Here is a 15322-nt window from a genome sequence, read left to right on the forward strand (position 1 = left end):
AGGTGACAACTAGAAGTACCTACCAAAAATCATTTCCAAAAACTAATATTTATCCTCCAAATAATGTATCTAATTGCATTAAATCTTTTAGCAACTTATTGACTCCTTCGACTCCAACTTTGTGTTTCACTGGAGCTTCATCCCGTATTATAAGCTTTGCTTGTTGGAGCAATTTTGCTAGTGTGCTTTGTTTGTTGATTTTACACATATTGTTGACATTCATGTCAATTGGTATTTTGAATCGGGAATGAGCTGTTCGTCCTCCAAGGAGTATAGATGCCGCAACACCACTTGATGTTGTAGCGACCGCTATGAAACCTTTAGACCCAATCTCAGCTAATAAGGCTATGTACAAAGAAGTTTTTCCAGTTCCTCCGGGACCATCAAGGAAGAAGGATTGTTGCTGGTTTGTTTATATAGCTTCAATAATAGTATCAAAGGCTACTCTTTGCTCAGTGTTAAGATGATTGATTCAGCTAAGATTTTCATATGCTACCTCTATTTGAGTTTTTGTCATAGCATCTCTTGTCTCTACTGTTGCTTCATTGAATTTTAAAATTCTGGAAACTAATGAATAGTTGTTGATAATTTTTCCTATTGACTGCAGAAATTTCCTAATATCGTATAATACTTTTAGTTGGACTTGCTCAGGAGGTATGTTGGATTGTTGGTGAAAATCATTAGATCGGGAACTGATACGAATCTGATTCTCCAAGGACCGCTTGAGAAGAAATCGAATTGATCAGGCAGCGGAAGGATCTATCTTGATCAGTTTATGGGTACAAAAGACGGATTCGAAACCAATCAAGGACAACTCGAGATTGTTTAGAATGGTAGAATGGCGCCACAATTCAACATGTTCTTGAATTGATAAGCCAAAACTTGAACAAAGGAGATTCGACTCACTTTGTATCAAGGGACGCTCCCCAAGGAACAAGTGAAAACTCTCAATTTTTATTCGTAATTGTTTTTTCTTGAAAATATCATAGGCTTGGCTATTTATAGCCTTACAAGACTCAAAACCCTAATCTAAATTGGAAACAATACTAGTTTCCTTATTTGACTTGACTTCTAAACTTGACACAACTTCCTAAATAAATTTAGAGCAATTAACTACTTTCCTAAAACTCTAATTCAACTAGAATAGGAAACTAACTCAAATAGGCTTAACTATGGTCAACATGATCTTAGCCTTTATTATTCCCTAATTCAAACAACTTACTTAAGCCTCAATTTAACTCTAATTAACAACTGACATTGCTGAAAACTCAATTAAATAAATGATAACAAGAAATAAGCATGACACGGGATTGGATCTTCAATGATTCTCAAGCCCGATTGCACGATCAACCATCATTGGAATGTGAAGACTTGTAAAGTGAATTTTCTTAGACTTGAAAGGAATCCAAATCTTTATGTTCTCATCATTCCCCTCCTCTTGAAAGACGATTTGTCCTCAAATCGAGTGCTTGCTTACAAAGGAGTAACTCGGAGAATGTCTTGATATATGCAATCCAAGAAGCATGTCGCCAACTCAACTTGATTATGAACACGAACCATTGCACATGCTCTATTTGTCAATCCAATTGTACTTGGTTGAAATTTGGAAGTTTAGTTTGCTTGATTCTTGGATGCACTTTTGGAAAACAAATTGCTATTTTGTGAAGGTTTCCTAAGTGTATTTTTGGATTTTGGCAGCTGATAATATGAACCAAGTCTAACAAGAATTAAAAGTCAAGAATGTGGAAATAAGATTCCAAATCCCTCTCAATTTCCAAATCCAGCGCAAGGCTGCCTTTTCTTGTCTTTGTGTGTCCGAATTGTTCTCCTAAAAAGGGGTGACAAGTGGCAGCTAACTCCCTAAAATATAGGAAGAGATGGCTGAAAGTGAGGATAAGATGAATGGGCTAAGAAAAGTCCTAAAAAGTAGAAGAGGTGGTGGCTAAAATGTAAGAATGGGTCTTTGATTGGAAATCAATCAAGATTTGGAAACCAATCAAGATCTGGAAACCAAACAAGGTAGCCACACTTCAAGATTCAAGAGGATGGCTTTTAGGGTTTTCAAATATCAAGATTTTTTTCAAGAACCCACTATGCAATCCAAGAACTTCAAGAAATTACCAAACCAACTACAAGACTCAGGAACAACAAGAAACAAACACAAGGCATGGAAAAAAAAATTCGGATGAACAGTACTGCTACAGTAGCAACAATGAATAGTAACTGCTATTGTGCATGAACAATATCTCTGAAATTTTTTTTTGACAACTCAATACAAGTCACTACGACAGATTTTGACAAACAACGAAACAAGATGCGACACAAACAAGACATGATTGGAGACTCAACAACGAACTAAGGAATCAACTGGAACAACGACACAAATAAAGCGGTGGAAATTCAAACTCTAAGGTGACAATTTTTTTTTTTTTTGGAATTGGGAAAGGTTTGGTAGAAGAATAAAGGAGAAAACAAGAAAAGAAAAGGATATTAACCTGAATCAAGAGCCGAAACTCTGATACCAGATGATGCGAACTTGATTCTCCAAGAACCATTCGAGAAGAAATTGAATCGATCAGGCAGTGAAAGGATCTATCTTGATTAGGTTATGGATAAATTGGATGGATTCTAGACAATCAAGGACCGCTCGAGATTGAATAGAAGGGTAGAATGACGCCACAATTCAACGTGGTCTTGAATTGATAAGTCAAATCTCGAACAAAGGAGACATGACTCACTTTGTATCAAGGAACGTTCCCAAAGGAACAAGAAAGAGAAAACTCTCAAATTTTATTTATAATTGCCTTCCCCCTTGAAAATATTATAAGTTTGGCTATTTATAGCCTTACAAGACTCAAAACCCTAATCTAAATTGGAAACAATACAAGTTTCCTTATTTGACTTGACTTCTAAACTTGACACAACTTCCTAAATAAATTTGGAAGCAATTAACTACTTTTCTAAAACTCTAATTCAACTAGAATAGGAAACTAACTCAAATAGACTTAACTATAGCCAACATGACCTTAGCCTTTATTCCTCCTATTAAGGACTCAAAAATAACTCAAGACTAACTCTAATTAACTAACAATATTTGCTGAAAACTTAATTAAATAAATAACAAGAAATAAGCATGACAAATCTTCAATGATTCTTGAGCCCCGATTGCACAATCAACCATCAAACAAATTTCCTTGAACTTTAAAGGGATCCAAATCTTCATGTTCTCGAGATTGAATAGAAGGGTAGAATGAAGCCACATTTCAACATGGTTTTGAATTGATAAGTCAAAACTTGAACAAAGGAGACATAACTCACTTTGTATCAAGGAACGTTCCCAAAGGAACAAGAAAGAGAAAAATCTCAAATTTTATTCATAATTGCCTTCCCCCTTGAAAATATCATAAGCTTGGCTATTTATAGTCTTACAAGACTCAAAACCCTAATCTAAATTGGAAACAATACAAGTTTCCTTATTTGACTTGACTCCTAAACTTGACACAACTTCCTAAATAAATTTGGAAGGAATTAACTACTTTTCTAAAACTCTAATTCAACTAGAATAGGAAACTAACTCAAATAGACTTAACTATGGTCAACATGACCTTAGCCTTTATTCTTCTTATTAAGGACTCAAAAATAACTCAAGACTAACTCTAATTAACTAACAATATTTGCTGAAAACTTAATTAAATAAATAACAAGAAATAAGCATTACAAATCTTCAATGATTCTTGAGCCCAATTGCACCATCAACCATCAAACAAATTTCCTTGAACTTGAAAGGGATCCAAATCTTCATGTTCTCATCAGGAACTTTGAAATTTTAACCACAGATCTTTTGGATTTGCTAGTGGAAAGTAGACCAAAAGAGTAATGAAAAGCCTCATAAAGCTATGAGGCATGTGGTAGAGAGTAGCTTGAAGGCAATGTTCTTGGGCATTATTAGATTCAAAGTATCCTCTCATTATTGCTGCTTCTTGAAAAGTTGTTGCATATCTGTCATTGAACTTTTTGAGGTCGTCAAAAGATAATTGCCCTCGAACACTTGATAATAGAAGTCACAAGAAGTAGTATTCTCCTTTAGTTGGATTGGTTGTGATGATTCTTCCAATGGAGTATTTTTACTTTCTTGGTGACTAATATCTTTCATTCGAATGCCCAACAAAGTACTCTGGAAATTTTTTATATGTGCATTTCAAATTTTTGGCAAGTGAGTCAACTGTGTTCATGTGGAAAAACTATGTTAACATAGTTTTTTTCCACAACGTATTTTTGAGAATATCTCTGATATCATCACTGTCTTTGCAAGTCATAGATTGAAAATTTGGAAGATGCAGCTATAAGTTCATAACTGAGGGATGCATCTCATTAAAGAGAATCTGTATATAAACCATATCGATTCAATTCTAGAAACCCATCTTGCAGATTGGAATTCTGTGACTTCTTCAACATTTTGTTACGAGTTGCTTAATATTTTATAAGCACACATGCCATGTGGCACTAGCAATTTTTGAAGACTTGAACTATGAACGGTTTGCTAGTTTAGCCTAACCTCTAAGTGCGTGAAATTGTGTGAAAGCTAAAAGTAGTGAGTAAAGATGAAAAACGTTGGAGGTTAAGAAAATCTTGTATTACACTTGAAACACTTCTACAAGATGATTTTCAAATAAGGGGGCTCAGCCTATTTATAGGTGAGCCAAGAAAGCTTTACAAGACTCTAGAAAGTTCTACACTAAATCTTCTTATGTTTAGTCTCTAGAATCTTCTATACAAAGCAAGACTCTTATGTACAATTTCTAGACTATTCCTTAAGGCTCTTGAACAACCTGGAGTGGTCTAAAAGCCTTTAAGGCTCTCTACACACTTTTACTAATACTGGAGATAACTCCATGTCTAGCAGGCCTGGGACAGACGTGAGCGATTGGTGTGCGATCCATGTCATCATCTCCTACTTCAACAAGGCATCGTTCCTAAATTTACCTGAAAATGCACTTTGTCATGACCTTTAAAAATGTATTTATACATGTACTTAACAACTTTGATAGTTGAGCATACCTCTATATTGATGTGGCAGTTGAACTTAGCGAGAAGGTGCGATTATATGGAACAACCCATCTGTTGTCGAGTTCTTTGCCTCTGACGATTACAACTTTGCCATCTTTTCTTCGCCTATATGTCGGATATGCGTTTTCCCCATGAGTAGTTTCCTCTACCCATTGTTTTGGATATTTATTCTTGCATAATTTAAGTACTCGTCCTTGCATGCAAACATTATTTGGCTTTAATCTACCACAAGGTCCGTGCATCATGTGGTTGTATACCATATTGAATAAGTGCTTATTTGTTTTTTCATTAGGTAATTTGGCACAAACAATGAGGAAGTCAGCATGCGACAAACCATGTTTCTGGAATTCGATGACAAACATGTATGCTTCTACTTCACCAAAAATCTGTTTTGAACAATTCTTCGTTGAGCAATTCCAATTTTGTGTGGAAGACTCAAGCACACAAGTTTATTCGAAGCTTCATTAGTGGGAACCATAATTTATTTTCTAGTCATGAAGGATTGCATGTCATAGATAGAAATAAATCTGGCCTTCCATACCTTTGGAGGAAAGCCATTGCCTCAACATATTTTTTCTTCATATCTCGGGGACCTCCTATGAATGATACTGGTAGAGGGATTCATTGTTCTACTTGAGATCCTCGAGGCTACCCTTGAATAACACAGTCCATTAGGCCTTAGAGCTGTTCTCATCTAATCAATAGCTATTTACTCCTATAAAAGTCAAGCCTTTGTGCTTCAAGCTTGAAATACATATCAACTGCGAACTGTTGTAATAAGCAACCACTATTGAGAATATTTGGACTGTATTTCTTCCTCATTTGAAATTTGTATGTATAGTATTTTCCCATTGAGACAAATTCTTTTGAGTTTTCATGTTATTCAAAAGTTGTAGTAATAAATTGTCATGGTTAGACATATGTAACAAGTTCAGCTGCTAATATAGGTATGACATTGATAGTACACACCTTGTTGTTCAGAGTTGACAAGCTCTTCACCTGATTTGAAGCTACTTATGTAATAGTTGAATGCTTTTGCTTTGCAACTCTTTTATGTGACGCCCCCACTTCTCCCAAGGGCGAACCCAAGGGTATCCGATGAATGCTTGCCCAACTCTCGCCGAGACTCACTACAATCCACAATTCAAAAATTGGAAATACTTCAAATATTTTTAATAACATTTAAAGTACTCCAAAACATTTCATACTTACCAGTAGTTAACTTTCAAGCTTAAATACAACCCAAAAGAATATGTACAACAGTCATCGCTATAATACAAGTTGATGTCTCCAAAAGAAAATAACTTAGAACTATTCGTGAGCACTCTCGGTCCTGAACCCTGTTAAGGAAAACAAAAGCATGGAATGAGCTAAATAGCTCAGTGAGGTTCCAAAACACACTAGCAGTTCTAATAAATCAAGTAAATTGAGCATAGCGCACATACGGTTCAAGGTATCATATTGGCACATTTAAAATGAGACACTTATCATTTTACAGAAATAAATACACATTAAAAGGATACGATGTTCATGTGGAACTGTTTCGGTCAACCGCACCTTATAAATCCAATATTTCCCTCGGTTGGTCTGGCCATCGCCTTATCCCTCCAGTGGTAATACTCGAGTATACCGATACGGTGGCCCAGGGTTCCAACCAACTCGATCAAACCCAATCCTGGCTCGAGCAGGTTAGTAACTAAGGGCAGCGTCCAGTTCAGCTAAGAGTTTACAACATGCGCAAGTAATCAAATATACCGGTAAATGGTAGAAATTCACGGTTAAACGGTTAAAATTTGTTATTTTAGTAGGTCGAGTGAGATAAAGTACACACTCGCCTTAAAACGGTGAAAAATTTCAAAGGAGCAATTATAGGGAACAATTAACACTTAAACACACAAGAAATATGCGGTAAACACGTAACAAAACTATTCAAGTCACAAACACCTACAAGGAACACTCACCAAATCAAAAGTGTAAAGCAAGAGCGAGGCAAGATCAAACGGGTTCCTCGGGATCCTCTTGGTCACCTGAGACATGTACAATTACAAATCACCTAGGCAATTAACCAAGGTCTAGTAGTATTCCCGCTACTCTCATTTAAGAGATAACGTGTTCAAATCGAATACAAATATCACTTAATAACTTAATCCATAAGGGTAGCATTTGAAAATATCTAAGAATACATTAATCCGACTCAAGTCATGTCCAAAATTCTCCAAATTGAAGATTAAACAGATCTCTAAGTTTTGGCACGAAAATCAAGAAAGATGGAGGATTAGTTTCTTGTCAAAATTCCCTAGTTGAATGCCCAAGTTTCAAATATAAGTGAGCTTTCTCAATTTTCAAACTCATTCAGTTAAAATCTAGTAAAACTGCAACCAACGGCTCACTAGCTTCTTTAGCCACCAATTTAAGTTGTACCCGTAAATCGAGTAAAATTCTCAAGTTCTCTTTTAATAAAAGCCTCACTCAACGTCCATTTTCAATGATTAAATCAAGGGCGTATACTCAAGAGACTATGGTGATAGAAGCTTTGGTTTTCAAATAAGGAAGATAAACACATTTTTACTTGGAAGCTCGGCCAAAACATTCTGAATATTACTAATTACGTTCACAAGAAACCTTTCAAATCATTCTTTTAAAATACTTGTATGATTGCCAACTCTAGTACAATTATCAAGGCCATAAGAATAGGGGTTGAAGTCCCTAATTTGAGTACGAAGAAAAGTACCATTAACCAAGGGAGTTATATGACCAAATAAATGCATCAAGAGAGGTTTAACCTTCGGAAACCAAGATTGGAGATGAAAGTTCAAAGTTCCAAACAGCCTTGCATTAAACCATGAAAACAAACTTAAAACAGTCCAACATTCACAAAGGAAGGAGGAAAGTTCTTAAAGGAGTAATTTGGTTGAAAACAGAAATTTTTCCAGTTTAGAGTGACACTACTTTGAAAAATCGTATCTTGAGTCCCATAAGTCCAAAAATGAAAAACTTTGTACCGCTGGAAACTAGATCCAAAGTAGTAAAAGTTCCTAGAAGATATTTTTCTAAGATTCTAAATAGAAAGCATCCACTTTTCATCTCAAAGTTGCTGATTTAAACAAGTAAGATAGGATCAGTCTTGGTTTTCGGTAATCACTACAAGAAATTTGGTCATGAGTGACAACAACATGTCATCACAAGACATAGAAATGTCGTCACTAATGACTTTTATTGACAACTTTTGAGTCGTCATAGAGTCGTCACTATATCTCCGTCGGTAAAAGTGTATAGTGACAACACAAAAAGTCGTCAGTGAATGGTTGTCATTAGTGACAACAATATGAAAGAGTTTTATTAACGACTTAGCGTGTTGTCAGAGATGTATTGATCAGGGTTGTCACTAAAAAGTGTCCGAATTTGTCACTTATATGATCTACTTATTGACAACATTTGTTGTCACAATTGAAGTTTGGAGTTAGTGACATGCTTTGTTGTCACAAAGAGTTTTTTAATTCTTGTTCTGTAACAGCTCTTTTTTGTCATTGGTGATCTTCAACATTGTCGGCTCCATTTCAATAAACTCACAATTTAGCATGGTAAATTATTTATCTAAAATAAATAGAAAGAAGTAATCTAAACAATTGATAATCAAAAGTAGTTGTTGCATTAGGCTACATGCCAATATAGCATATTAAGTACTCAAATGTCATATTGAGGTGCGCATTACCCAACAAAGGTCTACAAAAGTAACATTGTGCCCAAGTATCACATATTCATAAGGTACGTTTACAAAAGGAATTAAGTTCAAGAAACCAAAGAACATCCAAGCAAACCCTTGCATGAGCAAATTGCGACTTTGTCTTCAACGTTCTTCAGTCATTGCTATAGACAGCTCCCAAAATTTTGTTTAAAGAGCATTTATCTGTAATAAAGTAGTAAAACAAGTAGATAAGGGGAGGATTAAAACATTGAAGGAGAAGTAACAATACTTAGGTTGCTTAGCTAAAATATGCAATCCAATAAGAACCTCAATAATTAAAGCTGTACGTTCAAAATCAGCCCAAAAAAAAAACCAAAATCAACCCGAACTATTGCACAAAATCAGCTCAAGAAATAAGTACTGCTATTAAACTTCAACTTCAAAGGAATAATATAACAAGTTGATAAGGCAACAAGAACTGCTATAAGTACTGCTATGAACAATATAACCAGTTGATAAGACTACAAGCCCAACACTAAAGGAAAAGCAACTTTGATTCGCTTGCTTAGATAAACATTCAAATAAATTAAACTAAACTAAATCAAACCAATCCAAAGTAATGCAAAGCAGAGGATACAATGTGTCAAGTATGATAACCAAAGTAATGTCAATCACGATACAAGGTGTCGAGCTACCCATTCATATAGGAGAAACTGAGGCAATGTGTACCTCATTTATTTAATCGTCACTGATGATAAGACCAATTTCTTTTCTACCAGTTAGCTTAGAGACCGCTTGTAGCTTGTTTATATGCAAATGTCTCCAAGAACAAACTGAAAATTGTCACTTTTATAGAAACTTTGTTGACAAGACCCAACCGTTTGAAACAAGTATAGCATAGATAGAAAGGAGTATAAAATTACCCCAAAAACAACACAATAATTGAAAATTCCTTAGCAAGGACAAATAGAAAAATAATAAATTGTTTCATTCATGTACCAAGATTTGGGATTATTACAGCTTACAAGCTTTCACACTAAGCATCAAGAAGAAGCATAAGTACAATATGTTATCTCTGATCAATAAAATTAAGGTACAACAATTCTATTAATCTTATTCCTCTCACTCATTGCCTACATTAAAGAAGTGAAAGGAGTAATCAAATTCAACAAAATATAGCATGTATAGTATTAAGAAACAGTAATTGAAAAACAATCAGGCCATTTACCTTAAATTCAGGACTGCAAAAGTAGTGACAAAGGAAACTCCAATCATTTTCTACCACATATGCAAGATGATTTGCCAGTGCTTCCTCCATTGTCCCAGATTGTTTGAAGATCTTATCAAATGTATAATGCCGACTTTGGTATTGTGAATTTAGTTGCTTAAGCAATGCTGACTTAATATGTTGACGTTCATCATGAGTGAAACTATTCTGAAATATGAAGTTCGATCATACCAAAATCAGTAAAAATGATACAACTTGATAAGTCAAGTGGAAAATTGTGTCTCTCCTATGAAGTTAACTTACATTAGTGAGTTTCAGCATTGTTTCTCTGAGATAAACTTTCGAGCACCTTTGAGATAAACTTTTGAGCACCTTCTCCAATTATTCTTCCACTCAATTCTGAGATGTTAACTTTTACTTTCTTTCCAGCCCTTTTTTCCTTAAACAATGCAATGTTATGAGTATGACCTCTCTTCCTACTTAAGTTCACATGGTCTAACCAAAACATATTTAGAAGATTATTAATATAAATAATGAAACATGACATGAGATATATTAAGTTGTAATGCAGTTACAAGTAGATCTTACAAACCATTTCCATTGTCATGAAGATCCTTGTTCTCATTAGGTGTATTATTTCCACCAACGGACTGGTTAGATACAACCTGCTGCAGTGGGAGGCTCATATGTTTGCATCTCAACAGATGTAGGAGATGCCAATCCATCCCTTGATGTTGCAGCAATTTTTTGACTAGCTGATGCAGCATGAACCCATATATTCTAGCCATGTATACAAAGACATAATCAGTATAAGCAGCTAAATGATAACCTCCTACCGAGACACTGCACCCATGTCAGCAGCTTCAAGCATAGCAAAAAAAAAAAATACAAATCATAGTACAAACAATTTAAGGTTTTGGCATCTAATTCACATCAAATTGTACATATGTAGATGGATCTAATAAGGCCTGAAACTATGAATTTAAATAGAACATTATTGCTCAAAAGTTAAAGGATAGTCAAGCATAGTCGTTACAATCAAGCATAGTCAAGCGTAATCTGTGTTTCAGTTAATTAGTGGTAAATGATTTTTAACAACCAGGGATGACTATGTTCTAGAGATCATTTGAGCTAATCAAAAGTAATCCATGCTCCAAAGATGACTTTTTAACAAGCAAAAAATACAACAGTAAGACAGTAACAGGATTAAATGAGACAAAATAGGCCATATAAGATGCTGAACAGATTGCAGAATACTTGAACAAAACATTTGACCATCTTTGGGGACATTTCTACTTGCAAAATTTGAAGTGTCTTATTCTTTAAAATTCTCTTATTTCCCTCTTCCAACATCTATAACTAAATTCGTAATCCTTCCACTAAATTTTATAAACCCCAGACCTGCAAAACACCTTTCTCTCTATATCAAAAAAATCCTCCCAAAAGGTATCCCCTAAACAGAAAACAAACTCAAATCAAACACCTGGTGGACTAAACATAACGCCAGAAATGCTGGCCAACTACTCACCAATGTGTCGATTCTTGGGCTTACGGTAATTTTCTTCAATGTGGTTGATAATTACCAAACTATTATTCCGGAGCTTTAGAACATTGGGGACGTTGTAGTTTTGGGCTAAATATACCCCAAAAACCATACCTAACATGAATGAAAAACAGTCCTAATTAATCCCACTCTTGTATTTTTTTAAGTTCTTATTGTCTATGGGCTTTTCGGTAATCCAGAGAATTGAGGATGGAAGCTCTAATACATGGAAGAACTAATGCAACGGAGAAGGAGATTATTGCACCCACAACTTAAATTTTTCTATGAGATTATTGAACCCACAACTCAAACAATCTAAAAGAAAAAAAATTAGGGCAACGTAATTGGGGGAAAAAGAAGAAAAACAAGGAGAGATATGAGAGGACTTACCTTAGAGTTAGGGGAGAATGAATCGATTTCAGCTTGGGGAATCCATATTTGGCCGAGAGTTTAAGGAAAATGGAGAGTGTTTTCTCTTCTTTGAGGGATGCGAGATAGAAAAGTGAAGAGTCAGAGTGGGGAGTTTGGGAAAAGGAACGGTGGCTTGTATCTCTCTGGAGAGTACTATGAGTTAAAAGAGTGTTTATTTCTCCCAATTTTCAACAAAAGAGTCCCCGCCAACTTTTTTATTATTTTGTCGTCACAAAATTTCGGTACTAGTTAATTGAATCAAATTTGTAACTTTAACTTTTATTTGAATTTACTAACATATTAAATTTTTTGAAAATAATTTACTAATGTATTATTAACCATTTGTTGTTAACCATACTGCCTCAAAAATTATTAACCATACTGTGTCAAAATTGTAATTGGTAGAAATTTTAAATAGAGCATATTCAATTAACAAAGTACATTTTAAATAACACACATTCAATTAACATCCAATACAAAACTTCACTATTAATCCATTATCTTCAAATAAGAAAAAAATGCACAATTAAACTAATACATAAAGTGTATTAGGTAATTAAGTATGGAGCTTAGGATTTATCCACTACGATAGCTAGTTCAATTTGAAAACTCTTATTTATATTCATATCAAATTAACTAATAATCATTCTAAGTTAAGTAGTCATAAGTTTATTTACACTAATGAATTTTTTATTTTTTAATTATTTTTATTCTAATGAAATTATTACATATACAAGAAAATTAAACTAATAAAGAGGCTCATAAGTATATAACAGTTAAAAACCATTAGAGAACACATAATGATTACAAAAAATTAGGAGTAATAGTTGCAAAAAGCAATAAATATTTTAAATCAAACAGTGACAAGACTAGGTTGTCACTAACGGCTATACAATATTATCAGTGACAACAATTGCAAAGTTGTCAAAGAAAGTGCTATTAATACTGACAACTTTTAGAAAGTTGTCACTGTTGCAGTTCTCGCTTTCTCCATGGCTCCTGGCGGGAATCGAATTGTGACGACAATGCAAGGTCGTCACTGATGTGTTGGCTCCCTTGACTCAATTGTGACAACTTTTTGTATTGTGGTTAAAGGACCCCATTCTGTGACAATTTTTTTTCGTCGCTGAGAAATGTTGTCACTAATGACCAAATTTCTTGTAGTGAATATTTAGAAACTCGGCATAATTCACAGAAAGCGAATCATGCTTTGAAATTTGTAACACAATATAAGTTACAATCAAGGTTTCAAACACAATAAACAAAACTAAATTCAGAGTTTTGAATATCGATATACATCAGTCCAAAGTTGGTCGACTTTCATGACCTGTCCAGTCATTTTCCAGATTTGAGAAGGCATTTTTGAGGTACCATTTGGCCATCGAAATGGCATTGAAAATACATCAAATTTGGTACATTTAATCTTCCATATGTGAACTACATCTCTACCAAAGTTCATGCAAAAAATCATGTGGGAAGGCAGTTAACAAAATAATCAAAGTTCGTGAAATTCCCAAAGTAAATCTGCCATCTCACCCTTTTCTTTCTTTCCAAATATTTGGCACAATGAAATCAGTTCCAATTTGGTTCATTTTTGGAACCAAGGTCCTTTAAACATTCAACAAGTAATTGATGGTTGATTGACATCAAAATTTTTGAAATAAAACATCCCACAACAAACTAGACCAGTCGGCCAGCAAGAAGGAAAGGTTTTCCAGTTTTCCAGCTCTGTCACAGTTTGGAAATTGAACCATATCTCACTCAATACAACCTAAAATTGAGAATGGTTGATGGCGTTGGAAACTAGGTTCCAAAAGCTACATTTCATCAGAACAAAACATTTCCAAAATCAGTTCACAAGTAGTTCAAATTTAAGTCACAAGTTGCAACTTCTCATGTCCATTCGAATGGGACAGGCAGAACAGAACAGCCGACTTTATCTATTCACTACTGTTTACTCAGTTTGAACTAGAAAGTGATTTTTACACCGTTAGAAAGCTACGGATGTCTAGTTTTGAATTTCACTGACAACACTCAATTTCGATTTCCGTACAGAGAGTTATGTTCAATCAAAGATGCACTATTTGGGCATTCTGTTTACAATTTCTAGGTTCCTTTCAATTTCGAAATTCCAAGTTTTGTTCAACCAAATGAAGTGATTTTTGGACGACACTTTGTACACACAATATACCATATACAACAACCAATTTCACAGCCAACAAACATCAAAAATTTCAAAATAACTACTGACCAAACAAGAATAGAATTTCGGACAGCACCTCTTCCTCACGGTTTCTCTCTTTCTTTCTCCTCTTCTACTTTCTTCCATTAAAACTCATCACAAACATACTAACACACACATAAATATCATGACAGCCCTTATTTAACCAAGGTGGGAGTTCATAGAGCCTACTTCAACTGACCAAATATGTGATACCCCGACTTTTAGGATATTACGGTTTCTATATTTTATTTTTTGTTTTAAGACATTGTTTTGTTTTAAAGATTAGAAACCCTAAATTCTAATCAAAAGAAAAAAAAACCCTAGTTACTTGTGACCAATCGGTTTTCTTAAATCTCTCATGTTTTAATTGAAACCCTACTTTTAATGGACTTGTAAAATACCGCACATTTTCTTAAAATTCCTTTTATTTGGAAATTATTACTTTATAATAGCCTTACTACCCAATCACCCCACAATAAGTGCAAATGAATATAGAAGTAAGGGTTTTACGCCTATCCATAGTGCGACGATCCGGTACGAAGTGTGGATCAAATTTGGTGATTAAAAGTGAGTTTTAGATGATATAAAGTGTGTGATTAAAAGTAAGAATCATAAATTAGTGAATCATAAGTTTGTTGCAAAATATCTCCCTCATCCTCAGCCCTTATAGCCGAAATATTTGACCCAAAATGCAAGGAAAAGAAAACAAAATTTTAGTTGGTTTTGGTGGTGACAAGTGTTGGCCACCTATGGTTCCTTGACCAAGCCAAAGTCCTACCTTCTTATCATCCATTTTGCTTCATTTTCCCTCATTTTTTTTCTGGTTTGGCCAAGAGCAAGGAGAGGGAAGAGAGTGAGGAGAGTTTTTCAATTTTTAACCTTGAATCCAATCTTTTGAGTGCAAACAAGAAAAACTAAACCGGTTAATCATTAGTTTGGAAGCTTGGGAAGCTTAAGGAACCAAAAATTTCAAGGAGTAGTGGAGGATCACTCTTGCAAGGTCTTGTCTTGAGGTATAATGGCTGATCACTCTTTCTTTCTCCATTAATCATGATTAAGTTGGGTATTAATGTTAGAGTTGTGTTTGTGATGCTTGTTTCAAATGGTTTTGATGATTGGAGGGAGGAATATTGAGTTAGGGTTTTGATTTATTCACTTATATTC

The 15322-nt window shown here is 34.6% G+C and overlaps 1 long non-coding RNA gene across 2 annotated transcripts; it reads right to left on the reverse strand.

Annotated features, from left to right (window-relative positions):
* Window positions 1–8697: 8697 nt before the first annotated feature.
* Window positions 8698–12084, reverse strand: LOC113707775 (uncharacterized). Of its 2 annotated transcripts, none has more exons than XR_003452330.2 (5): window positions 11914–12084; window positions 10573–10760; window positions 10284–10419; window positions 9981–10187; window positions 8698–8974 (listed from the first exon to the last, which is right to left on the reverse strand). It is a non-coding gene; the product is annotated as an uncharacterized lncRNA (long non-coding RNA). The 2 variants fall into 2 exon arrangements; XR_011814098.1 differs by having other exon boundaries at window positions 10284–10475.
* Window positions 12085–15322: the final 3238 nt, after the last annotated feature.

This window comes from Coffea arabica, chromosome 5e, assembly GCF_036785885.1.
Source record: "Coffea arabica cultivar ET-39 chromosome 5e, Coffea Arabica ET-39 HiFi, whole genome shotgun sequence".
Lineage (NCBI taxonomy): Eukaryota > Viridiplantae > Streptophyta > Magnoliopsida > Gentianales > Rubiaceae > Coffea > Coffea arabica.